This window comes from Aotus nancymaae, unplaced genomic scaffold (genome assembly GCF_030222135.1).
Source record: "Aotus nancymaae isolate 86718 unplaced genomic scaffold, 86718_ANA_hifiasm-v0.15.2.pri h1tg000036l, whole genome shotgun sequence".
In the NCBI taxonomy this organism is placed as follows: Eukaryota; Metazoa; Chordata; class Mammalia; order Primates; family Aotidae; genus Aotus; species Aotus nancymaae.
Window position 1 is genome coordinate 86,918,198 of NW_026988450.1, and position 25,498 is coordinate 86,943,695.

The window sequence follows — 25,498 nt, forward strand, 5'->3', positions numbered from 1 at the left end:
CTTCCTTTGTCTTGCTGCTGGAAATATCATGCGACATAGGGTCTAAGCCCTTACATAAACCAGCATATCACCTGGCGTGCACCATGTCCCAATCCTCCCTGGAAGGTCTTGGGAATAGCAATGCTGCGGTGCAATGGGTGGTAGAGGTGTTGCTACTGCCCTCAGCCACCAGCAATTAGGACCTTGTAGCCAGTTCCTGAATCCCATCCTGACTTTGAGTTCCAGGCCAAGTTATTTATGTCAAGCAAACTCTTAAAAGCAGAATCTAAGGTGAGGATTGGTATGTAAGCCTACGTGGGAGGTGATCTCGCAAGCATCTGCAGGGCAGTGGCAAAGTGAGACATGGACATTAAACAAGTTACCACTCAATGCACCCGGAGGGCCATCTCACTTAAACTTCAGGGTACACTGGGGACCTACCTCAACGTTCTTTGTCGGATGGGACTTCGTAATAATTGTGTCTCGTGTAAATTGGGCCTTGTGAATTCAGCAATTTGGCCTGCCCTGCTTATTGTGGCAGCCCCAGGGACATCCTAGGGTCTCTGAAAAGCCACTGATCACAGGATCAGATGTTGGCATGAACAGGGACGTCATGTGCTGAGTAAACACAGATGCTACCAGGTTCTGCTCTCCTAGGGGGGAAGCACATCAGTGTCTGGTAAGGAGGAGATAACCTGTCGAGATTGTATCCAGCCATGAGTGCAGGATCCCCGAGTGACCAGCTAGAGATAAGAAGTCTTGCCTTACCCAAAACATAGTCTCACCATAACTGAGGATGTGAAACTATCAGAACCTGCTAAATGGGGCCATGGGAGGACCTGCTGTGTGCCCTACTTCCTGCACTTGGCCCTCGATTTAATTGTAGCTCCTCTGTTCATCATGTGACCTGAATCTGCCACATATTGTAATCAAATCTGAATTGAGCAAGATCCACCACTTGGAACAAAGACTCGGGATAAACAAAAGGTAGACTGCCCTCCCTTCTCCCAGAGAGTCTACATCTCATCTTCTGCTATCAGACTTTTTTTCCCAAGTTATTTTAGCTCATCTTAGGATGTCTCATTGCTGAATTGGTCCTAGCCTAGGCTATGACACCAGGGAGCTATGACAGGCTGTTAAGATCTCAGACCTTTCCTGGCTCAGAGCTCCCTTCACAGTGGCCATTAGAGGGACAGCTAAGGGCTCTCCCTTGAAGTCAGTGTCATGCCCACGTTTCCGAGCTGTGCAGTTCTGCATCCTGGACTGTGCCATGGCTCGCCATCCCAGTGGCAGTGATGCCTCTCCATTTTATTCCTCCTGTGGAACATACATGGTATACTGCAGAGAAGGCTGATATTCGCCATTAGACCTGTGACTAGCCAGGAGCAATCATACTTCTGACTTGCTATGGTAAATAGTTGTCTTCCTACTTCTCCATTCGGGTTAAATTGTCTTGTCTTGAGCCTGTGGGAAATTGTATTCTATAAATATGGCCATCTGACCTCTCCTGTTTCTAAAATGTGTGATTTTAAAGTTACCAACTTGCTAACTCTTACTGTAGCAATTACAGGGACTTATAGGTGTCCTGAGCCTTCTAAAACAGAGGTGGCCTTGGAATCGGGTTCTCGTTTGTTCTCTATGCAGTATCTAGATGCTTAGATAATAACTTCTGACGTACTGAAATAGTCTGAAGAAATTAGTCTTCTGAGACTTAGAGCCATAACCATGTATCTTCCCTACTGAAAGGAAAGTCCTATGAATGCCCTGAATGATCGCTTAAACTGAAAGTGAGCAGACACAAGAAAATGCTCACTACTCCAGCTTATTTATATCTTGCCTCCTAACAGTGTCTGTGTATCTCCCCAAATCATCCAATGTCCCTCATGCAAGGTATGGTCAGAAGCTCATGGGACTTGTGTTCTGGTCAAGGCTTGCTGATCCTAGTGACGTTGGGCCAGATTTTGAGGATCGTGCTGCTTAAGGCAGATGAATTGTAGCCAAGCACTTCTCAAAACTGAGTGAATAAAAATCACATTTCACTTCGTCCCCTCCTTCCTTGCTCTTGACAGCCAGTTACTTACAAGTTAGTTTGTGTGAAGCTGACTCAACATTTAACAAGAACTAAAATGATGGATGGGAGAGGGACATGATTTGGAGAAACCAGGAGGGATTAAAGGGGTATTAAAGTTCCTCGAGGGGGAAGAAGTGGGTCTCATGCTGGAGACTTTTCTGGGAAAAGACTTCTCTTACTAAATACTCAAAAAACCATTTGCCCAATAAATGATACCATAGTTACCAGTTACTAGAGAAGACTTAATTATTGAAGAATAGAAAGACCTAGATGTCATCTGATACCTTCAAGAACGTTGTTTTGTGGCCTAATGGCAGGCTAGGTAGTACTTGAATCGGGAACCTGGGAAGCATGATATCCGTCTGCTCCTGAACTGTCTTTGTTCCTCGTGGCAAAGAGTTGTTTCCATGAGGCAGCTGTGTGGATAGTGGGCTGAAATTTCCAGCCAAGCAAGTGACTGTATAAAACAGTCCCATGTTGTGACTCATATCAGCCAAGGGGCTAGTAAGATCTCCAGCCTACAGAGTCCATTATCACGGTGATCATGAAACTGAAAATCATGGTGTGAAGGTTGGAGGAGGAAGAGAGAAGCCATCCTTCCCTGGAAAAACAAGTTGCCTTCCATGGGAAGCTCATAAACCAGTGGTGCTCATAGGTGGTTGTGGTTATCCTTGGTCCTCGCCTAAGAAATACAATTCTTATGGTTTATTAGTAAGAACATTAACTGCCATAAGAAGTGATTACACTGAACTGGAATTTTCTGATAGTAGGTATCAAAGACTCAAAAACAAGTCTCTGCTAATCTTATGACTTGCTTCATTGTGATTCAGTTAACTTGAGAGTTTATCTTGTACATCTTGTATTGATTCCATGACTCATAGTTGCCCTAAAATATAAAAGGAGGGATAGCATTAGGATAAACAGCTAATGTAGATGATGGTGCTTTGCTGCATCCATCAACCCCATGGCACGTACATACCTATATAACCTGCATGCTATGCACACGTACCCCAGAACTTTAAGCACAATGAAATCTTGCCCACTATCTTCTGAGACTTGTCTTATTTTAATTAAGGTACACCATTTACATGTCTGTTAGACTGTTTGCCCATAACTCACCTATGTATAGTATAACTAATTTTTCTCACTTGGACGCTTTCCTTAAGTTCAGTAAATTCCTTTGTAGTATCCAATTTCTGTTCCCAACATTGTAACTGAAGTCCTAGACACAGACTTTGTAAACCTGATTTAGACATCTTCCACGACATGTCTTATTGAACATGATAGTGAAACACTCCTGTAACCATGCTCATAGGTCACTTCACAGGGCTTGTGGGGCTGCAAAGCCAAAGCTCTTTATGCTATGGTCAAATACTGAAGTTCTCCATGGGATGTGAGAGCCACCAGGAAACAAGACTTAGCCACTCCCTCGTGACATAACTTGTGTCCGTAGGAAAGCACCTCAAAGTTTTAAGTAACCTTGAGTTATAACTAAGGTAATCGAATGTTCCTTGCACCTGTATCTGTTAACAAACTTCTCTTCCTTCTCCTGGTGCCTGTGGAGTACCAGTTTCCAGTGCACTCTCCCAGTTAAGTGTTGGGTTGGCCTCTTCCTCGTCTCATGTAGAGTTGAACTGAAACTGAAGAAATAGGGATGCACTCTCTCCTCACTCTTGAGCCTCATTTGGAACCACACCTCTATGGGTAAATGTCTACTTAAATGGTGTGTGGTAGAACTTTGAAGTCTGAGCAGCTTGCCTCTCTTTACTGACGTAGCTATCCATCTTGTCTTTGATTCCGTTCCTTTTGTGTCATTATGGGGCACATTAACTTTCAGCATGCTGTTTCCCAGGTACAGTACTAGCCTGCTTTCATCTGGGCCTAGCCCAGTGGGAGAAGCTTACAGGAGACTGAGGATGGGAGGAAGGGAAGTAATAACATGCTTCACCTCCTCCCTACCTCAGACCTCATTCTGATCTGCTCCATGGGCCCAGCTTCATCACACAGGACAACCACGGTGCCAGTCTTCAATGGGAGACTATCCGGATGTTTCAAAGATGCCAGCTAACCTGATTTTCCAGTCAGCCTGGGAATGGCCACAGGTGTCTTCTCTCTTGGAAACCAAGCATGCTACTTCGCATTTCCGTGGCCTCCATTGTCAGGTTCTTTCCTCAGGGGTAGGTAAGAGTGTTCAGCTTTCCAGGACGTGTTTACATGAAATTTTTTGACACTTAGAATTCTATGTACTCTTCCATCTTCATGTCCAACTCTCATATCCCCTCTGAGTACAATGAAACAGGGCAATGGTTTCTAGTCTACAAACACAACTCGATCAATCTCGGTCTAACCCATAGGTTCACAGAACAGGCAACGTTCTATCGGTTTCAGAGAGACTGCTTCTACCTATGGAATTAAAAATGTAGGGCTCTAGGCCTGAACTTTTCCCCAGAAACATGAGGCAACTTCCTACCACTAGAAGACTCTAGTTGACGTTTGGTGCCATAAACACCGAACCGTATAAAATAGCTCCCTATTCAAATAATTTGGGCTCCACTGGGCTTCTCAGAAGCCTGTGTAGATGGCTGCTGTTCACCGAGACGATTCGGAAGACCAGGGTAGTGTCCCCTCCCAAGATAAACTCCAGGTTTACTTTTGATCATTAACAGAAAGATGATCTCATTCATCCTTATTCTTGAGCCTGACTTTGGTTAGGACAAACTACCGTGGGTGGCAATGAGAATGGGGTAGGGAGAAAGCCTCTCACAGAATGAGCACAATGCTCAGTCTTCTGTCCCTGTCTCTAGACAAGCTGGCTCAAAAGGTGTTTAATAAAACCACAGCACATACCCTGTCTACATAGGACCCTGTTCAAAGAAATGTCTTGTCCTGGTCTCCTTCACTATGGTTACCTGGGCTCGTAGTAAACCCAATAGATAACTGTTGTGTGTGGCGGTCTAGACTCAGAAAATCAAAGTTCTGGTAATAACTTTACCTTCAGCAAGGCTATGGGAAAACTTCGGTGTAGAAAGTGGTGCTGCTTGTTCTTACAGATACAGGGCTGGCAAATGGTAGGAATAGCTGCAAAAATGTGTATAAAGATTTCAAACTGACTTCCTATCTGATAAATTTCAATGCATACCATATTAGAGTTCTCCAGAGGGACGGAACTAATAGGATATGTCTATAATGAAGTTTAAGGAGAACTGACTCCCATGATCATGAAGCGAAATCCCATGATAGGCTGTCTGTAAGCTGAGGAAGAAGGAAACCAGCGGTGGCTCAGTTCAACTCCAAAGAGCCTCAAAAGTAGGGAAGTCAACAGTGCAGCTGTAAGTCTGTGGCCGAAGGCCTGAGAGCCCCCGGCAAACCACTGGTGTTAAATCTAAGAGTCTAAAGGCTGAAGAACCTGGAGTCTGATGTCCAAGGGCAGGAAACATGCAGTGCGGGAGGAAGACAAGCTGGAAGACTCAGCAAGTCAGCTTATCCCACCTTCTTCCACCTGCTTTTAGTCATGCTGGGAGCTGATTAGATGGATGGTGCCCACCTGTAGGTTCCAGCCCTACAGGGTTCTGTGAGCCCCTCTGCTGGTGTGGAGACAAGAAATTGTAGAAATGACACAAGAGACAGACCAAGGAAAGAGTTTGGGCCCGGGGGCCCGCTGTCAACTGAAGGGTGGAGTCCAGCAGGGGCCCGGAATGCTTAGATTCTCTGACTTTGAGTTGCAAACCTGGGGGCAGGGTAGATAGGGTATGGCAGTGATAAGATCAAGTAAGTCACATGTCATACAGGTAGGGACTCAGGAATTTCTGGTAGCTGAGATGAGGAGCATAATGCGTCAGCACCTTTCCATACTTAAGGAAGAACGAAGACATTGAGATTTATTACTTTTACTGATTGTCTCTTCTAAGAAAAAACCACCTACAGAAGCGGAACATGACAGACATAGAACGTGACCACTGAAGCACAGCATCACATACAAGCCCCCAGCTGTCTGCGGGCCTACGTGACGGTGTCAGGCCTACTACAAGAGCTTGGAGGAGCAGAGTTTCCTAACTCCTCCGGCGAGGGAGATGTCTCAACCATCTTGGACACCTCCTTCCCTAGCTGGCTAAACAGTGGATGCTTTCCCAGCACTGGTGCTGATGCACAGCCAAGGCGCCCTCCGGCAGCCCTTACAGGGGCACGACAGAGGACTTAGTGTCTTGCCTTAGGTTCATTCCACAACGTTGCCCCAGGTTCACACTTCCGACCTGAAAGGTATTGCTAAAAGAATTAAGATCACCTATGAACAACTACTACTACGGTTATATTACTAGTTATCTGCTTCATTATTTATATGGAAATAGGCTGAGGCTTCTGGCTCCTGCCTCAGCACTTAAGGAATCTCCCCTATACACATTGAGAGGGTGGGTCTTTCTCTCCCAGTCCACTGACTCGAATGACAGCCACCTCTGGCAACATCCTCAGATACACCCAGAGAAATTATCAGGGTAAGGACAACGTGTAGTCGCCTGTCAAATCGGAAGACGGTAGCACTGCCTGAGAAAGGGGGAGCTGTCAGCTACTGAGCCCTTCATAACTCTGTCCACTGATGGGCACCCCCAAGATGAAATTGACATACTTGGCCCAGAAAGCCCAGGATCTGCCAAATAAGTGCATATTCAGAATGAAAACTTGGCGTGATTGAATTCTAGCTAGGAACAAGGATCATTACACAGACAAGACCCTGGAACTTAAGGCTGGCCTTAACTACAGGGCGAAACTGAGGACTTGTAAAAGAGCATGAATGTGGCTTTTGCACAACTTGAAAACTGGGGAACTCTTGTCCATACCCATGGCTTGCTGTGTTCTCTGCACCTATTGCTTCCCTCTGTGCCTGAATATTGTCAATCTTTTCACTGATGGGGGGAGTTGCTGGGCATATAGACCTTCTCCAGTCACCTAGATATAAAGATGTTCTGCTCAAATGAACAGGCTGAGGCTGAAATCCAAGCCTCATCCTCAATTTTCTGTTTTTTGTTGTTTTGGAGCTGTTTTGCGCAATGGAGAGCAAGAATTGATGTAAAGTGTCATTAGGATGAAATGGCCACTATTTCGATGTCCACTGACATCTATAAATGGAAAGGTCTATAGATATTAGTGCTGAATGGGCTTTCGGTGGGATACTTCATGTCTTGAAACTGACTCTGGATCCCCTAAACTTTAGGGACATCCTCAGTGAAGCTAAAATATCACTGGTTTGCATTTTACCTATTCCTTATAATTAGGGGATGACTCTAGCTAAAAGACCTAATGATGTCTTAGTTAAAATGAACTATTTAAACCAGATTGTGACAGGCTTAATAACACCTCTTCTGGTTCAAGTTGGTGTCAAATATGGGATAATCTGTTTGTAGATGCCCTGTATTACTGCATGGCCAAGAGATTTCCAGTGGTTCTATGGGGACAGTATGATTGCATGCACGCGCAAATATTCAAGTAGAACTTGGGATGAACATACCCAGGAATCGGTCCCTGATCTAGGATTCATTCCTTCCTAGAAAGAAAACCATTTCTCCATCAAATTCCTCTTGGTCAGTCTAGAAATAGCAGGTGATGCACTAGTTTCATCAAGCTGTGTGCAGTTTATATTTCCTGGTTCTCAGTCTCATGTGAATTGAACTCTGTAAACTTCAGACTTCAAAAATTGTCTTCATCCTCTAGCGTGATGTCTTCTGCACTGGCATGACTGATTTCCTTTGAACTTGCTCCCACTTCTGGGGGAATGTCTGAGCATGAGACTGGATGACACAGAAGTGGTTAAAGCCTCACTTTATATACTGTCTCGTCCTTCTGACTTCAATGTCACAGGAGCCTGGGTGCCATGAAAGGTAAAACTCGTGCCCTCAACGAATTCTTGTGCTCAGAATCTGATTACTGGCTCTTCTGTTCTCGGGGTGATATTAGAAATAACTTTCTCAAAGTTCACAACTGGAGTTAGGGTTTGGAACATCCCCCTGCCCAGTAAACATCCAGCTTCTGTTAGGACATTTTTCTGTGTATCTTTGTATCACTGAGTTGTATCGCCATGTTAAGTCTCTGATGGAATATTCAAAGAGCTGGAGGCTGGAAGGCAAAAGAACTTTCTTAAATCTTTATCTCCTGAGATTTGAGTTTTTAGGAAATGGGCATGTTGAAGAGGCCTTGTGATGCCCATGAGACAAATTCGTGTGTGTGTGTTAAGATGGAGTCTTGCTCTGTTGCTCAGACTAGAGTGCAGTGATGCAATCTCAGCTCATTGTAACCACCTCCTAAGTTCAAGCGATTCTCCTATCTCAGCCTCTCAAGTAGCTGGGATTACAGGCATGCACCAACACACCTGGCTAACTTTTTGATTTTGAGTAAAGACAGGGTTTTGCCATGTTGGCCAGGCTGGTCTCAAACTACTGACCTCAGGTGATCTACCCATGTCAGCCTCCCACAGTACTGGGATTACAGGCATGAGCCACCGTGCCAGGCCCTATGAGACAAATTGGAAGACGAGTCGGATGAGACACCACTGAGGTTTTCCTGGATGTCAAACACTTGCAAATCTACAAAATCATTCCAGTGATTGAAACTACAAAGAGTTTTACTCTTGGGTGCTAAGTTTGTTCTATGGGCTCAGTGCAGCAGGTAGGGTGCGTGAGCAACGTCAGGCTTTACCTAAAGGCTTCCGTTTGTCCATTTGTGTGCATCGACTTGTTCCCTACTACGTGTCTGATCAATGGATACTCGATAGCTAAGCACAGGTGACCAGCGTTAATGGTGAGCTCTAAACTACTCAGAGCTAGAACTTCTGTGGAGAAGCCTGTGAGGTTTCACTCCATATTTGTTTTTAAAAGCTATTGCATATGTAAGAATGTCCTATTTATGTGAGTTCTCCTGTCATTGTGAATTGAAAAAAATGATTTGAGGTCACCTAGGTCTTAATGACAAAGGAGTGCTAGGATGGGAGGATGGAAATTCAGGATCTGATTTTAAACAAGTGGAAGGCTTTAGGTGTTACCTGTGTACTATCTGCTCTGGAGAATACTGAAGCAGGAACATGCAAGATGGATATAGATGCACATCAGTATACATCACATATGAAAGTCTTTGCCAGTCGTGGTCTCCCATCTTGGAGTTACCACAGCCAGTTGTAGGTCCCCATGTGGTTCGGAAAGGGCTACCAGGTCTGACTTTGAAGCTGCCCCATGTTTGTTACTTGGATTTTTCAACACTGAACTCGCAGGACAAGATCTGTGGTACAGAAGGAGAAGCGTTGAAATTCTGGAGAAAGCTTCAGATACAGAAAGGGCTTCAACTAGCTTCTTATATGTTGATGTTCATATAAAGTCAGACTACCAGAGGAAACAGTTTCTATAAACTGGTATTGGAACTATGACTTGGGAGAGGACCTGAGACCCTGAAGAGGACTGTCATAGACTGAGTCATGGTTTCAGAACCCTCAATCCTTACATGACAAATTGATGACAAAAAATGCTGAACTGTGGGGAGAATCTGATACTTACACTATTTTAAAATTATCCACATAACTTTGTCTTCAATAGGAACTCTGAGTGCAGGGTGGAGCCTTCTGGAGGTGCCTTTTCACTGATTTCGGTGCAGAAGCTTTAACATGCTCTAATCCTATTGATATTTGCTTTTGTTTCCTGTGCTTCTGAGTTCTTGCCCAAAGTCGGCTCAAACAAATGTTCAGAAGCATTTCCCGATATTTTGTAGTCTCAGGTCTTAGATTTAAGTCTTCATTTAATGTTTTATTTAACAAAAGAAAGTTTACAAAAATTCCAGAAAGCTTTGAGCTAGGGATTGAAACCAAAAAGGTGATGGAAAAGCTCATTTTGTTACGACTTCAAGAGCACAAGCGTTTGGGTAGAAATATTTCCCAAAGCGTTTCTCCACAATTCTGCATTCTTCACCTTTAAGTTCTGACCACTTTCTAAACACAGTTTGTTGAATAAGATATTTAAAATTTTTACCAGACACTAGGGCTTTTTTCCTCTTAAAAAAAATTCCAAATCAAGCCAGTTTTGCAACTTGCTTTAAGCAGCTGCCTAAGTCAGAGGTTACTGAGAGGTATGCTGTCTGTGAAGTAAACTTAACCTCTTAGCATTAAAACTACAGCATTGAGCCTGGCCCAGTATCTCACCAACTCTTCATCCAAAACCAGGGTTCAGCAGACTGGCCCCAAGGACCGCTTCCTGCATCTAGTTTACTTAGCCAATGGTGCCCATCATACCAGCATCTCCTTCAGGACTCTACTGAAAGAAAAAACCTCTAGTTGGGAGAGGCCTCATGGAATGTAGTTATTAAATAGGAAGAAAGAAAAAAAAAAGTACTTGGCTGTGACAATTGGAATAAAAAAAATAGTAAAAACCTTTCCTGATAACATGAAAAGTTCCCTTGGACTAATTTCTTGAATTTTTAAAGGGCTGAAAGGAGAAGCGTGTCCTTGACCTTATCTTTCTCAGGGACTGCGTGAGTACCCCACACTCTAGAAATGCAGGTGAGCAATGAGACGTCAACATGGGCTTGATCTTTGCTTCTGGCATTAACTGAGTTCTGAAGCAAAAGTAGGAGAACAAGCCTACTTGTTACTACTCTGCTAACATCATCTTTTCACATCACCTTGTAGACATTGAAGAAAAACATCAAGATCGTAATTCTGACAGTTAAAAGCCCTCCTCCAAATCAAAAATAACAAAACTACTTTTATATTTTTAAGAGCAAGAATAAAACACTTATTTCTGGGTCTCAAAGTTAATAAACATAATGTGTTGTACATGTTCTCACTATTCCAGCCTTTTTTAGTTTACAAAAATGAATTATTGTCACTTCTAAACATTGTGAAACAAATGGATGTGTACAACTCAACACTTTTCTAGCATTCCTGAACTAATTCACAAATGCAAGAAAATAAAAATTAGGGAAATAAAGAATGTAGGCAATTTGGAGTTTACAAACTAATGCAGGAATGATGCACGTTGTCCCAGAGGAGGGGAAATTCCCCATCCTGTCTCACGTGCTATGAGGGTCATTGTTAAATTTTTATAAACACTATTTAGACCACTTTTTTCTTCATCTGAATTTACAAGAACATTCACCATCAAATGTTCAATACTACAAAGAACGAGACAAGTTGCAAGAAACAATGGAAAATGTTAGTAAAGCTGAAAGAATCGTTGAGTATTTTTTTGTTTAAAGTTTCTTAGAGTTTCTGTGGTTTCATCTTTTTTGGTATTGAAGTCGGATTTTTCTGGGCAGAAAAAGCAGAAGGAAAGAAAAGTATGTGAGGAGAGGCAACCAGCAAATAAGCTCCATCACGGCAAAATAAAACAAATCGAAAGAAATGTACTGCACAGACACGAATTCCTCGCCAGCGGGGAGGAAGAGTTAGGGATGAAAAGATGAGTTACAAGGTGGGCCAACCCCCAGGGTCTAGTATCATTTTCTTGGGGAAATTCACTGGGAGGATGGAGCATCCCACTTCCATTAGAAAGTGAAGGAATCCTGGGGTGCATCTTGGTATCTGTAGGACTGGGTTAATGTGAATTCCAGGAAGCTGTTTCCAGAGGTACTCTATCCAAACCCATCCTACTACGCTTAATGTGGACAGATCTTACAACTGCCACGTTGGAAGTCAGAAGTGATAGTGGGCTTGCATGAAAATGTACAAATACTTTTTTCTCCCAAGACCAGCTCAGTTGTAGAGACCCCAACCCAGGTGGTGCTGAAGGAATTAAACAGATACAAAGAGTGCAAAAGTGGGATCAGAGTGGGACCGTCGGGGGACTGACAGCATCTCTCTGCGAAAAGCCCAAAGCAGACTCTGATGCACATATTTCTTTGTGAACAAGTGATTACTATTAAGCAGACGCTCAGTGTTTCTTCATAGAATAAAGATAGACTAAACGGGCAGATCGTGCCTGTTCACTGCTAAGATAGAATTAAGCTAGAAAGCACTGACTCAGCAATGGGGACAAGGTCAGATATCCTGTGTTTTGGGAGCTGGTTTAAGTAGTGCGTGGCTGGTAATACTGCCTACTATTCTAGGAGTTTTCTGCGTGGGGATGGCTGTGTTCCTTACCATTGCCTCTCAGCAGACAACATATACTCCATCACACACATGTCAAGACCTCCTCCCAACAATTTTCTTTAACTTTTTTCCTCTTTAAATTCCTCTAATTGTTGAAAATACCTTTCAGTGATAGTAGGCAGGGACCCCGGGAGTCTAAGACAGAGGCACAGGGGCAGGGAAGAGGATAAAAATCAGGTTTGACGGCTGGAGGCAGGGAAGAGTGGCTTCTACCCAGGAAGAAGGGAAGAGTATAAAAGTGTCCAGATTGGCTGAAATAGCATCCCAGAGAAGAGGAGATGCTCATTGTCTGCTGACTGCTTCGACCTCCAGTCTCTCAGCTTCAGCGTTGGGAAAGAAACCCACCCCCCTGCCCCTTACCCAACTGGGGCACAGGGTCAGCCGGGATGCAACTGCTGGGAGATCAGTTGGAGGTATTGGTGAACGCTACCAGGGCCTTCTTCAGGGGAGGTCACTGATAAAGGGGTAGTAGCATCTTGCCAACTTTCATCAGCACCGATACCCTGTGGACTGTATAACTGACCAGCTGCGAGTCCACCGTATCCTCCTGTCTGGCTGCTAACATGGCATAGGGTATCTACCTGTGATTGCACATTGGCTCCAACCTGGGCCCCTTGGTAAGAATCCCCATTGAGTGACTGCATGCTCGTGAACAAATCTCCGGAGTTTGACATGTTGAAAGAAGCAGCTGAGCTGGGAGTTGAGGGTGAGTTGGTCACTGCTACCAACGTGTCAGTCCGTGGAAGCCCAGCTGAGTGCTGACACGTTGGTAGCAGTGACAGCTGTTTTGGCAGCATAAACACTGGCTTCCTCTTAGTTTACCTACGTGTTCTCGTACCGGATTCAGTTCCAAACCAGTCTGATACCTGGGAGACTGATGCCACACTTCTTGGCTAACTCCTCTTTGACTTCCTCACTGGGGTAAGGATTGCTGAGATGGAAATAGAAACACTCATTCAGGATTTCTGTGGCTTGTTGAAATTCTGTCAATTCCACCATGTATCCAGAAATCCCAGCCACAGATTACCAGGAGCCCATTTCTGCCTTGCAGAGGAGACCGGACTGAAAAACCATCACAGCCTCGCATGTGCTCTGCTTGAGCTGCGTCTGGATGGAGCTGAACTTGGGGTGGATGATGCTGACCATCCGCTCAGTTTCCTTTGGGGAAATGGGCTTGGTCTGCTTGTCTCTCACATGAGACTCATCACGTGGGTGGTGAACTCATTGCGGGCCTGCTCATATTTCTCTAGCTCTGTATAGTAGATTTGTCTGATCTGTGGGAGTTTGGCTCTGTAATCTGAATGCTCTACTGAGTTGTCTGAACCTGCCTCTCCAGAAGCCACAGCCAGCCATGGCTTCTGCTAACAGCATGTGGTATATCCGCACCAGCTAGGGGCCTATGGCTCCTCCTCCTGGGCTCTTCAGATACTAAAGTGTTTAGTCTTTGATTTCACACAACACGTTAGACTAAGTCAGGCTTCATTCTGTGGCATTTCAAAGCATGTTTTCTGGCCTGTGCCTCATCCAAACTCTGGTCTGTGATGGTCATGATTTTCTGTAAAATGTCTTCAATGTCCTGCCTCCTCCCAGCCTCCCCCCTCAATCCCTCCAGCCCCATCCTGCAAGTGCTGGGACAGGCCAGGGTATCAGGCCATTCAGACCCCAGCATGGCAATGCATCAGCCTGGGCTGCTGGTCCATCTCCAAAGGCTATGTCGGCCCCCAGCTCTTCCTCTTCTGCTCCTCGACTTAGCTGCTGGGAAGCACCAAGGCTTTTTATACTTCAAGCTTGTCGTCAAATCCTTTTCAGGATAAATAGGGAAGGGGGGAAAAAGACCAATAGAAAACTCTTTGCCTCTTTGGAGGATGGAAGGGGTTGTTGCGGGGTGAAGGGTGTGTTGACTCCAAAAAGCAAGAAAAATAAACCACCTTCCCACTTGGTGAAAAGAAACGGGAACTGGCTTTTGGTTTTTCAGTCCTGTCTCCTTTGCAAGGCAGAAATAGGCTTCCGGTGATCTGTGGCTTTAATCCTTTTGCAAATATGCATTGATGGGGAGAAAGAGGAAGGCAGGGGATTGCAAAGCAAACTTTTCCCCCACCCACCTCCCAGCCAGAGTGTATCTCAAAGGGGGTGGGCTGTTGGAAAAGGCAGATTTCCCCCAGCCACTGCGGCAGGCAAAGCAGACTCTCTCCTGTCTCTGCAAACTCCAGCAGCCCTGTCAGCCCGCCTGCTTTTGTTTCCAGAGTTTGAGTATTATATGATCACAAGGTCCCACCAGGCTGTCTACAAGGTTGAAGAGCAAGGAGAGCCAGTCCAAATCCTAAAACTGAAGAACTTGGGAGTCCAGTGTTGAAGGGCAGAAAGTGTCCAGCATGGGAGAAGGATGTAGGCTGGGAGTTAAGGCCATTGTTACCTCTTCACGTTTTTTTGCCTGCTTTATATTTGTTGGCAGCTGATTAGATGGTGCCCACCAGATTAAGGGTGGGTCTGCCTTCCCCAGCCCAGTGACTGGAATGTTAATCTCCTTTGGCAACACCCTCGCAGACATACCCAGGATCAATACTTTGTATCCTTCAGTTGAGTTGACACTCAGTATCAATCATCACCAACTTCCCTCCAGAACACCAGCCGATTATTCACAAGTGGGATATTCTGGGTTACATTTGGAGCCATATATCTTGTTCTCTGTGAAACGGATTTTCTATAAAATGTATTCTGACTACACTGGGCTGTCCAGCTGCATATGCTAAATTTGAGACAGGAAGTTCTGAATACCATGTAGTGTCACTTTGCAAAGTAGATTCCAGGTCTAGTTTTCATCATTAATAGGAGCTAGGCCGAGTTCTCTACTTATCCTTGAACCTGACTTTGCCTATTAGGATGGTCCGAGATGGATAGCAATGAACAGGGGATGGGAAGGCTTTAAACTGAATGGGGCAATCAGTGCTTCGTTTCGTCATTCTGACTACATGAGCCTGACTTGGACTATTCAAATCATAGCACACTGTCCAACTTAGTATGTTCTATGACATATAGTCCATTATTCTGGAGTGTCTCAGCTTTGTTACCTGGACTAGTAGTAAATGACCAACCAGAGAACGGTTGAATCAATGTGGGTCTAAATTCAGGAATCCAGTCTTTCGTAACGACTTCCCCACTAGCAAGGCTGCTGGCTAACTCCAGTGTAGGAAGTATTTCCGGTTTCTGCAAGAACAGTACTGATAAATTCTGAAGAGTTACAAAGACATATAAACTCAGTCAACTTTTTCCATATTAATGTAAACTTTTTATAAATATCAAAACCCTTCTAATGCCTCGTGGCAGTGTGGGTGACAAGGCTCCCTGGAACAGTCTCTGATGCTTGATTCTGAAAGGCCAGATCCCAGTTTCCTTGTTTTTCCCTTAGAATGAGCCTTTGGCATTTCCATCACCTGAGTTTGGCAGGACATGGGTTTTCTGGAGTGAGCCCCTCTGAAGGGGCTTGTTCCACAGGGAAAAGGGTACAAGGCTCTGTGGGACTCCAGGCTGAGGGGTGCCAGGGAATGTCAAGGAAGTGCTGCTTTCCTCAACTACCTCCTTTACCTTTCTTCCTTCAGGAAGAGATGGAGTTCAGACACAAGGTGGCTAAAAGGTGGGCTGCTAGGACACTGTCAGTGTAAGGAAAGCCTGGTGTGACAAGCCCAGAGCAGTGTGGCTTTTCATGACTGGAGCTGATAGTCCTTAATGAGGATATGGAACAAAAACATGTAGTGTGACTTTTCAACAAAAAAGTTGGGTTGGATTCATGGTGACCTGTCAAAGCAGAAGACTGTACTGCCTGAAAATGAAGGACCTGTTTGCTACTGGGGTTTTAGGGACTCTAGTCAAAGATGACTGCCCCCAAGATGAAGCCAACATACTTATCTCGGCCAGCACTAGATCTGCCATGCCATCAACCAGTGACATAGCCGAAGTTGGCCAATCTGAGCTCATACTTCAGTGAGGAACACATAATTCACATGGAGATGTCTCGTGTTTAGGGCCGGCCTTAACTGAAGCATGGAACTGAGGTCTTGGTGAAGAGCCTGGATGTGACTTGGAACCCCTCTGTGCCCATGGCTTGGTGTTATTGCATCTACTCAGTGTTTCCTCTGTGCCTGAATATCAATCTCTTATTTCTTCAGTTTGGGGGACTGCTGGCCCTGTGGACTATCCCCAGTTGCCCAGATGTGAAGCTATTCAGAGCAGGCTGCAACCTGAAGCTGATGCCCACATATGGCCTCACGTTCAACAGCTGTTTGGAGTTGTGTTCTCCAGAGAATAAGGATGCTTATAAAATGCCACTGCCTGGGACCGAGTGGCTCTTAGGACAATGCCTACTGATGTCTACAAATGGAAAGGCCACCATGTGAGATGCAGACATCTATACTGGATGAGCTGTCTATGGAGATGCTTCATGACCTAGGACTTTTTTCCTTTGAATGCTCTGAAAGTCCTCTGTGGGGAAGATTAAAACATGATTATTTGACATTTTAACCTATAACTTTAACATATGGGAGAGGTCTGATGGCACTTTCTCAGATAAAATGAACTGTTAAAGCTGAAGCCAGACTGATACAGGGGTAGCAAATCCTGATTCAGCCTGGGAGTTGGATATGGGGTGACCTGTTGTAAACTGTGTTAATTGGAAGGACAAGGAGCGTTCTATTGACTGCGTGGACAGGGCATTAACTCGGATTTCATGCACACACATGCAGTTAATGACCCGAAGGCAGAAAATACAAACCACAGGAATAGTCTCTGATCCTAGAAAAAAAGGTTTAGCTCTTTGCATAACAAAGGCACATTTCTATAAAATCCCTTGTAGTTCTAGAAATAGCAGGTGATTTTGCTTTAGTCAAGCTGTGTAGAGGTCACATTCCCCCTGGTTCATTCTCATGTGAGTCTCCTGTGTGAATTGAACTCTAGAGCCTTCAAGGGCTTCAGGAAATGTCGTCCTCTACTATAGCCTCTTCGGCACTGGCATGGATGTCCTTCACCTGTATGCCAAATGTTGGCATTTGAGTATGAAACCACTAAGGCTGAAGGATTGCAGGAAGGCATCATGAATATATGTATACATTCTGGTGATCGAGTTAAAAGGCACAGAAGCCTGAGTGCTGTGGAGGAAAAACTCATGCCCAGAATGAACTTTTAAGCTTAGGGTCTTGGTATTGACTAATTTTCTCAGGATGCTTTAATCAAACCACCTTCAAAAGCTGAATAATAGAAATATGGAAGCAGATGTGTAAACTTGTGATCCAGAATACCTTGTTTCATATCTCTCATTGGGTCATAAAAAACAGGCTTTCCTGAAAGTAATTGACTTGGGTCAGCAGGAATGATTTCGAGAAAAGTATTTTGAGGGTCTGTGTCCCAGGGTACCAGCATGTATGTATATTCATGAGGCCTCCCTGTAACTCTTCTGTTTCATATTCAGAAATCAAACTTTGACATCCAGGTGAAGGTCACCCATGTTAGTGTGGAGAAGGCTACCCTAGAAAGAAGCAAGAGAACTGTCTCATCTTGGTTTATTTTCTGAAGACAGAAATGTGTAGGGAAAGGAGGATGTTGGAGAAGGGGCTTCCAAATCCCGTGAAACCACCTAAGTCAGCTGAAGTGTGATGGAGGTTTTCTTACACTGGACTTTCATGGGAATTTATGGAATCTTTCCAGTGAGGTGTAGTCAATAATTGCTCAAACTACCAGGTACATATCTTGGTCTGTAGGTTCAATGGGCACAAAGTAGCATGTGAGCCATGGCACATGCAATCTGAAGGCTTTCACTCCTGTGTGCTCCTGCTTCTGTGCTTAGAGCATCAGGCACTCTGACACAGCTCTAGTTACTTTAATAGAAGTGTCTTCACCCTGTTCTTTACACGATAAAGATTAGGAAAGTGCCTTCAGAGAAGGCAATTGTGGAATACTCTGGTGCTTTGAAAAAGGAAAAAAAAAAAAAAAACTTTAAGTCCATTATCACATGAGATGTTTGTCTTTTGTGGCAAAACCAACAGTAGAGGGTTGATCTTGAACTTTCCTTCCCAAACTCATCTAGGTTTACTTGGGTAGGTGTGCAGCTTCGGGGGGGGACTTGAGGGTCAGCTTCTTCTGCTCAGATGTGCTTTACGTAGTAGGAAGAATGAAGTCAGACTGAAGAGGTTCCTTCATGATTACATAGGAGCCATTATGAGGAAACTATAGATGACTTGGAGAAGCCAATTCAGAAGAGATAGAATGAAAGGATTATATAATCGTAAGTCCACATGTGCACCAAGTGCTCTATGACTGGGAACTGGCCAGAAGAGGCAGCACTTAGCAGTTTCTGCTAAAGTGAACTACATCAGGTCTATAAGCCTTGATGTCACAGGACACAAGGAAAGTGTGACATCCCATTGTCCAGGACAGACTACAGATTTGAGCCTCTAACACTGTTCCCTCTACATGACCTGTTGATAAGACATTCTTTGTCAGGTCTGGGCTGATCTGGGTCTGCCTGGGAAAATAACTTGGAATCTACCTTCTCACATCTTTTGTGGCTGTTTACCAGGCTACAGAGTTAAGATAGATGTGGATTATAGTGTCCAACTCTTAGAAAAAAAGCCCCGGATGTGTGGGATTCTTGACTGGGTCAGTGACAGTTGCTGGCAGTTTAAATGGTGATGTGGCCAGAAAGTAATAAGACATCAATGAGACATGTAGCCCAGAACTCACTTTAGGACAACCTGTGTGCACTTAGCTCTTGTCTGGGGCCACTGTGTGTGCCTCATGTAGGTAACTACTCAAAGGTGTGTTTATTTCCTGGCTTTCCCTGTGAGATGAAGACATGAGAGATCTTCTGTCCTAAATCCATTTATAAAACCTACATATATTCAATTAAAGCTGAGTGTCACCTGTTTTAGCACCTGACTTGTTGCTACAGCTGCATGTGTGTACAATGCTCACCCCAAGATGGGGGTGGTGGTGGGAGTTATCCCCAGTGCCTGTGTCTGAGATGCTGGCACCTCAAAGTGATTCTTTCCCCTAGCTACATGCAGAGGCTGGGACTGGGTCAGCTTTCTCTTCCTTCAGATACATCAATTATTTTGTTTGCCTCTTTTCCATCTGGAATCCGATGGGGCCCCTTTCTTTATTGTACAGTCTCTCTTTATACTGTCTCATGACCCTACTGCTGCAGGATATGGTCAGAAACTCGTGGAAATCCTCTATGTCCTGGTCAAGCATTGTTGAGCTTATCTTATCCTTTTCAAAACTGTCCTCAAATGTGCCTCAGTGGCAGCATAGGTGAAAAACTCTTTGAATCATTATGAATACAAAACACATCTTGGTTGGTACCTTCTTGCCAGTTCTGAAGTTGGCTCACGTGAAGCTGAGTCGACTCTTCAGTACCTAGATGATGGGACAATGTCAAGACTCAGTAGTTAGGGAACCAGTAAAGGCTAAAAGATTAGAATTCATATGGGGAAAAACTAGGTTTCTAGAGACTTTTTGGGAAGAGATTTCTTGCCATGGTGCAAAGAATATCTGTCCAGATGACACTTGGCAATTTCAAGACAAGGCCTGACTATAGAGGAATGGAGGGATCCAGAGATCGTATGTCTCCTGTAACATTGTGTTTTTAGTTTAATGGTGGTCTAGGTAGTAAGTCCTTGGATCAGGAGCCTGGGAAGTGTGAAGGCTTCCTGTCTACCCTAAGCTGTGTTCTTTCCTTGTAGCAGAGGAAAGACTTGTTTCCATGAGGGCTCTGTGTGGATGGGGGCTGCAGTTTACTGGCCAGGCAAATGACAATACAAAGTAGCCTTATATTGTGACCCTTCTTAACAAAAGGGGCTAATAAGATAGTTTCCAGCCCACATATTCCATCATCAAAGCTGGTGATTATGAAGCTGAAGGCTATGAAGTGATGTGAGGCTTGGAAAGAGATAGAAACTGTTGATCCCTGGAAGGACAACTTACCTTCTGTGGGAAGCTTATAAACCAGGAGTGTGGATGGTCCTGGCTGGTGCCTATCCCCCCTCATCTAGGCTCTAGCAGGATTGTCTGGTCTTTCCATCAGTCAAAATCATCACCTCCCATGGGATACCACATTGAAAATCTCAGTTGGCACTTTCTGACTAGCAGATATCAAGGACTCTAAAGAGTCTCTTCTGCCACAATTCACATCACCAATTTGGTTAACTTGTCCCATGGGTGCTTAAGATACACGTTTTGTGCTTTGGGGGTTTGGCTTAATATATATTGACTTAAAGTTGTCTTCTAATATCAAATCTTAACCATTGTCTTTTTCAGACGTCTCTTTCCCCTTCAGGTAATCCACTTATACATGTATTAGGCCACTTTTGCCTACAATTTACTGTTCTGTTCATGTATATTTACAATTATCTGCATGTCATTTTAGATGACGGGCACCTTACCTTGGAAGGGGCACCTTATGTTACCTTTGAGGATATATTTCCCATTTACAGTACCAACTTGCTGTCTTCTGGGTCCAGTCAATGGGAGAACTTGGTAGAAGACTGAGAATGGGAGGAAAGGAAGTGTCGATGTGCTGCACCACCTCATTGCCTCGGACAGCGTTTTAGAGTCAGTTGCATGTCTGCAGCTTCACACAGGATAGTCATGGTGTCATGCTCCAGTGGGAAGCTCTACACCTGGGCTTAAAAAAAGGCCAGTGTCTAATCGGCCTGGGAGTGGCTACAAGTGAGTTGTTTTTCTTGGAGACCAAGCACATTCTTTTGCATGGAATTTTGGTTCATAGTATAAGTAACTATATTTTCTCATGAATAGGTGGGGGAACATTCAGCTTTCATCAATTGTTTAATATAACAGTAGTCTAGCTGTCTGGAACTGCACATACCTTATTCATATTTAGGGCTAGCTCTTATGTTCCTGCCATGTAGGTAAAACAAGGAAAATGTCTTCTAGTTTGGGGGGGAAAAAAAAAAAAAAAAAAAAAACCTTGCCACTGTGAACCTCTGAATTAGGCCTATGAGTCTTAACAACAACGATTTATTGTAGTTTAGTCATGGGACTCTGCACTTCAAAGAGGATTTGGGATGCTAGGTTTGTACCTCTCCCTGGAAACACTAAGCAATTTCCTAATACTAAAAGACTAGTGGACATCTGGGGCCATGCACATATTGTAGCCTATGAGATGGCTTGCCTATCAAATGAGCTCAGCCTGCACTGGGCCTTTCAGGAGCATATTCTAGATTGCTGCCAATTCGGGAGGTCCTGAAGGCCAGGTAGTGTCACTTCCTGAAGCAAATTCCAGGTTTAGTTCTTAATAGTAAAAACTGAGCTCACCATTATCCTTGTCCTTGAGGCTGACTTTGTTCATTAGCACAGACTAAGATGGGTATCAAGGGCCAGCGGCTGCTATCTGTTTACTGCACCCTCCAAAGTGTCTGTAAGCAGCCACAAAGCCTCGGCCAAACTAGCAAAGCATGATATCTGTGTGTCAGTGTACTTTATTCATCCATCGCTAAGTCAAAGTCTGCAAAACCCCTGCAAGTAATAACCCTGACAAGCAGTGAAAACAGGAGATGGAGAAGCCTTTAAACTGAAGAGGGGCAGTGTCTGAGAGAAGTGGACACAAGACTCAAGTGTGGTTCAAAACATGGTTTGATGAAAACACCCAGTGTGAGCACTTGAGGTTGTGCTCAGTGCAATGGTGTAGTCTACCGTCCTGGTCTTTCCCTCTACTTTGTTACTAGATTCACAGTTCTTAGGTTGGTTCTTTACTAGTGAATGTGGGGTCCAGATTCAGGAATTTCATGTTCTCGTAATTTCCTTCAGCAAAGCTACTGACAAACCTGTGTAGAAACTTAATTTCTGCAGATATCAAGGGTTGGTATATGCTATAAAGAATGTTAGAAATACAAGTCATCTTAATCTCCACATAAACATGTCTACCTGTCTTTACTACACTTAAATAGTAAAAACTAGATCACTTCAACTTTTTAGATTCAGGGGTACATGTACAGTTTGTTACGTACGCATATTGCATAATGCAGGGGTCTAGAGTATAAATGGTCCTATTGCTCAATTAGCCTAGTACCCAATAGGTAGCTTTTCAGCCCTTGCCCCCTCCTAGTAGTCCCCAGTGTTTATCATTCCCATCTTTATGTTCATGTATACCCAGGGGTTAGCTCCTGTTTACAAGTGAACATGTATTTGGTTTCCTGTTCCTACATAACTTAGGATGACAGCCTTCAGCTGCATCCATGGTGCTGCAAGGGATGATGTCTTAAACTGCTTTGTCCCCTTCCAGCTTCATAGATTTTTGATTTCTTGGACTTATCCTGTGGGTTGTTTCTGTTGTCTTGTGGTGTTTAAAGCCTGTGAGTTTGTTCCTTCCTGACTTTATTTTCAAAGGCTGTACTGGAAATGTATGAGCCCTGATCTTACTGCATTTTATTGAAGAAATACATTGTCATCTAGGATCTACTTAGCTATATTATTGATGGAAAGGGAGGATGGGAATTAAGCAGGGTCTGACTTCAGGACTCCAAAAGATATTGGAGTCTCCAGTTGTCTTCTCTGGAGGTACCGTTTTCTCCACTATGTAGGACAGGGATGATCAGGCTGACTATGAATGGACCTCCAGTATCACGATGAATAAGAATGTTCTAGCCAGGCGTAGACACCATCCCTTCCATGACAGTTACCATGGCTAGTTGTCACACCCAAGAAGACCCTGAAGGCAGTCAGGCTTTGTCATCAATCCTACTTCCATGATGTTTCCCTGGGATTCCAGTGCTGGGCAGACATCAAGGATGTCATGGGCAAATGTGGAACTATGGTTCACAAGGAATCTTCTATTGATGTGTGGACTGCTTTTAGTTTCATGTGTCAAGGTTCACACAAATAGACTGTTTGACATAGGACTACATAATCTGATTACAGACTTAAGACAGTAGGTAGGAACAGATAGCTCTGAAAGAGACTAGTCAAGCTCTGAAGGCTCAATTCCCCTGGTTCTCATAGCAGTCCCATATGTGAATTATACTCTAGAACTTTCATGAACCTCTGAAACTGTCTTCATCCTCTAGCAGGGCTTCTCTGCTCTAGCATCTGTGTCCTTGACCTGCATGTCATGTCTGGGGACTTTATGAAACAAGTAACGAAAAACTGGAGTGGGAGGGTTACAGGAAGGTCTCGTGTATGTATACAAATCCTGGTCACTCTGAATTTGAAGACACAGGACCTAGTGTAATGGAGTAAAACAAATATCCTAAATGCATAAATTCCTGTGGTCAAGATCTGAATATTGGTCTTAATGCTCTCAGGGTGATTTGACTAAACCACCTTCAAAAACTGAAAACTAGATATATGGAAATAGCTTTTGTATTAGTGTTTTACAGAGACAAATTCTATAAGATACATAGATACATGAAAGGGGATTTATTGGGAATTGGTTCATGTGACTATAGTCTGAAGTCCTACGACAGACTTTCTGTAAGCTGGAGACCCGGGATGCTGATAGCATGGCTCAGTCCATATCTTGAAGGCCTAAGAACTAGGGAAGGGATCTGCTGGAATAAGTACTAGAGTCCAAAGGCTAGAGAACCTGAAACTATTTCATAAAATAGTGTATCCCAGTTCCAATGAGGAGAGAGAATTTGCCTTCTCTCAATTCTGTCCAGATCCTGGCTAATTGGATGGTACCCACTTACACTGAGGACAGACCTTGGTCAGTCAGACTCATGTCGGTCTCCTCTGGAAACACCTACAGAGATACCCAGAAAGAATGCTTTACCAGTTACCTAAGTATCCCTTAACCCAGCCAGATTGACGCCTAAAACTAACCATCAAAAGTCTACCCTTATCAACTTGGCACCCATAGCATCTCCTTAAACTATATCTAACTTCCAAATAAAGACAACCAGGTAATTATTTCATCTAAAATGATATAACTATCATGCATAAAACTAAAAATGCACTAATGCCTTAGCTAGAGAAGGTAGAGTTCTTGAACGATTCTTATGCCCCATAACTTAAATGCTATGATTAATATGCACAAACAATATAAAGTCAAATCTTCCAAGATAAAGGAATAAGAAGAATGACAAGAAAAATATGGGCTTCATGCCTGTATAGACACACAGAAAATAGGAAGATACTCATGACAACTAGTCCTAGTTCCTGTAACTGGACATGTGTTCAGAGCTGACATGTATAACTAGGTTTTGTACTACCTATTCTGTGTTTAACTCCCAGAAGTATCTCAACTGGGCATGGTTCTTTACCTGAGGTAGCAACCCAAATATTTCTCAGTCTGGACCATTCATAGTCTTTCCTAAATACAGTTGCTGCAATTTTCCAATGACATTAATCACAGGGCATGGTAACACTAAGATGTCCTAAGGGCTCTCCTGTATTCCAGATATACTCTTCCTTCCGTTATAGAGTAGCATTTTGATGTCCCCTGGCAGTTTGGGTTAGTTATCCCAACCAATGTTAACTCCTATCCTAGCCTGACTGAGATACTAGAAGCTGTGTGACGGCTGGGTGACAGTCTTGTTATAGTTCGGTGGGATCATTGTCACCTAGTAGAAGCATTCTTCTCTTTGGAACTAAGACCTCTAGATCAGCAGAGCATAAATATGCAGGAACAGGAAGCAAAAGCTTTGCTAGTGAGAGGTCACCATGGGTAATGGTGAGCAGTACCATTCCCATGTCCACTCCTTGATTCCTCTGAACCCTGTTGAATCCTGGCCATCAGAGTTCCATTTCAATATGCTACATACTGAATGCTGATTCGGAGCATCTAGAGCCTTCTGAAGAACCTTGCCCTAACCCTATGAGCTATTACCTAGCTGGAACTGGAAATGTTTTGAAAAGCCTTTTCCACTACTAAGCCAGCTGTCTTGGGATGGTGGGGAACATAGTAACACCAGTGACTTCTGTAAACATATGGGCCCACTGCTGCACTACTTTGGCTGTAAACCAGATCTCTGGTCGGAAGCAGTGCTGTGTGAAAGGCCATGATGACAGATAAGACATTCTGTGATTCCATGGATAGTATTTTTTGGAAGAAGCATTGTACACAGGGAAGACGGATCCGTATCCAGAGTAACTATTCCAGTAAGAACAAAATGCTGCCCCTTCTGTAGCAGCAGTGGTCTAATAAAATGAACCTGCCACCAGGTAAACTGGCCATTCACCCTGGGGAATGGTGTGATATTGGGGCCTCAGTGTTGGTCTCTGCTACTGGCAGATTGGGCTCTCACCGATAGAAGTCTGTTAAGCCAATGCATAACCTCAATTTTTGCCACTATGGCCACTATGAGTTCATTGATCAATTACAGTGG

The 25,498-nt window shown here is 43.9% G+C and overlaps 1 pseudogene; it reads right to left on the bottom strand.

Annotated features, from left to right (window-relative positions):
* Positions 1-12,544: 12,544 nt before the first annotated feature.
* Positions 12,545-20,202, bottom strand: LOC105723265 (pre-B-cell leukemia transcription factor 1-like; annotated as a pseudogene).
* Positions 20,203-25,498: the final 5,296 nt, after the last annotated feature.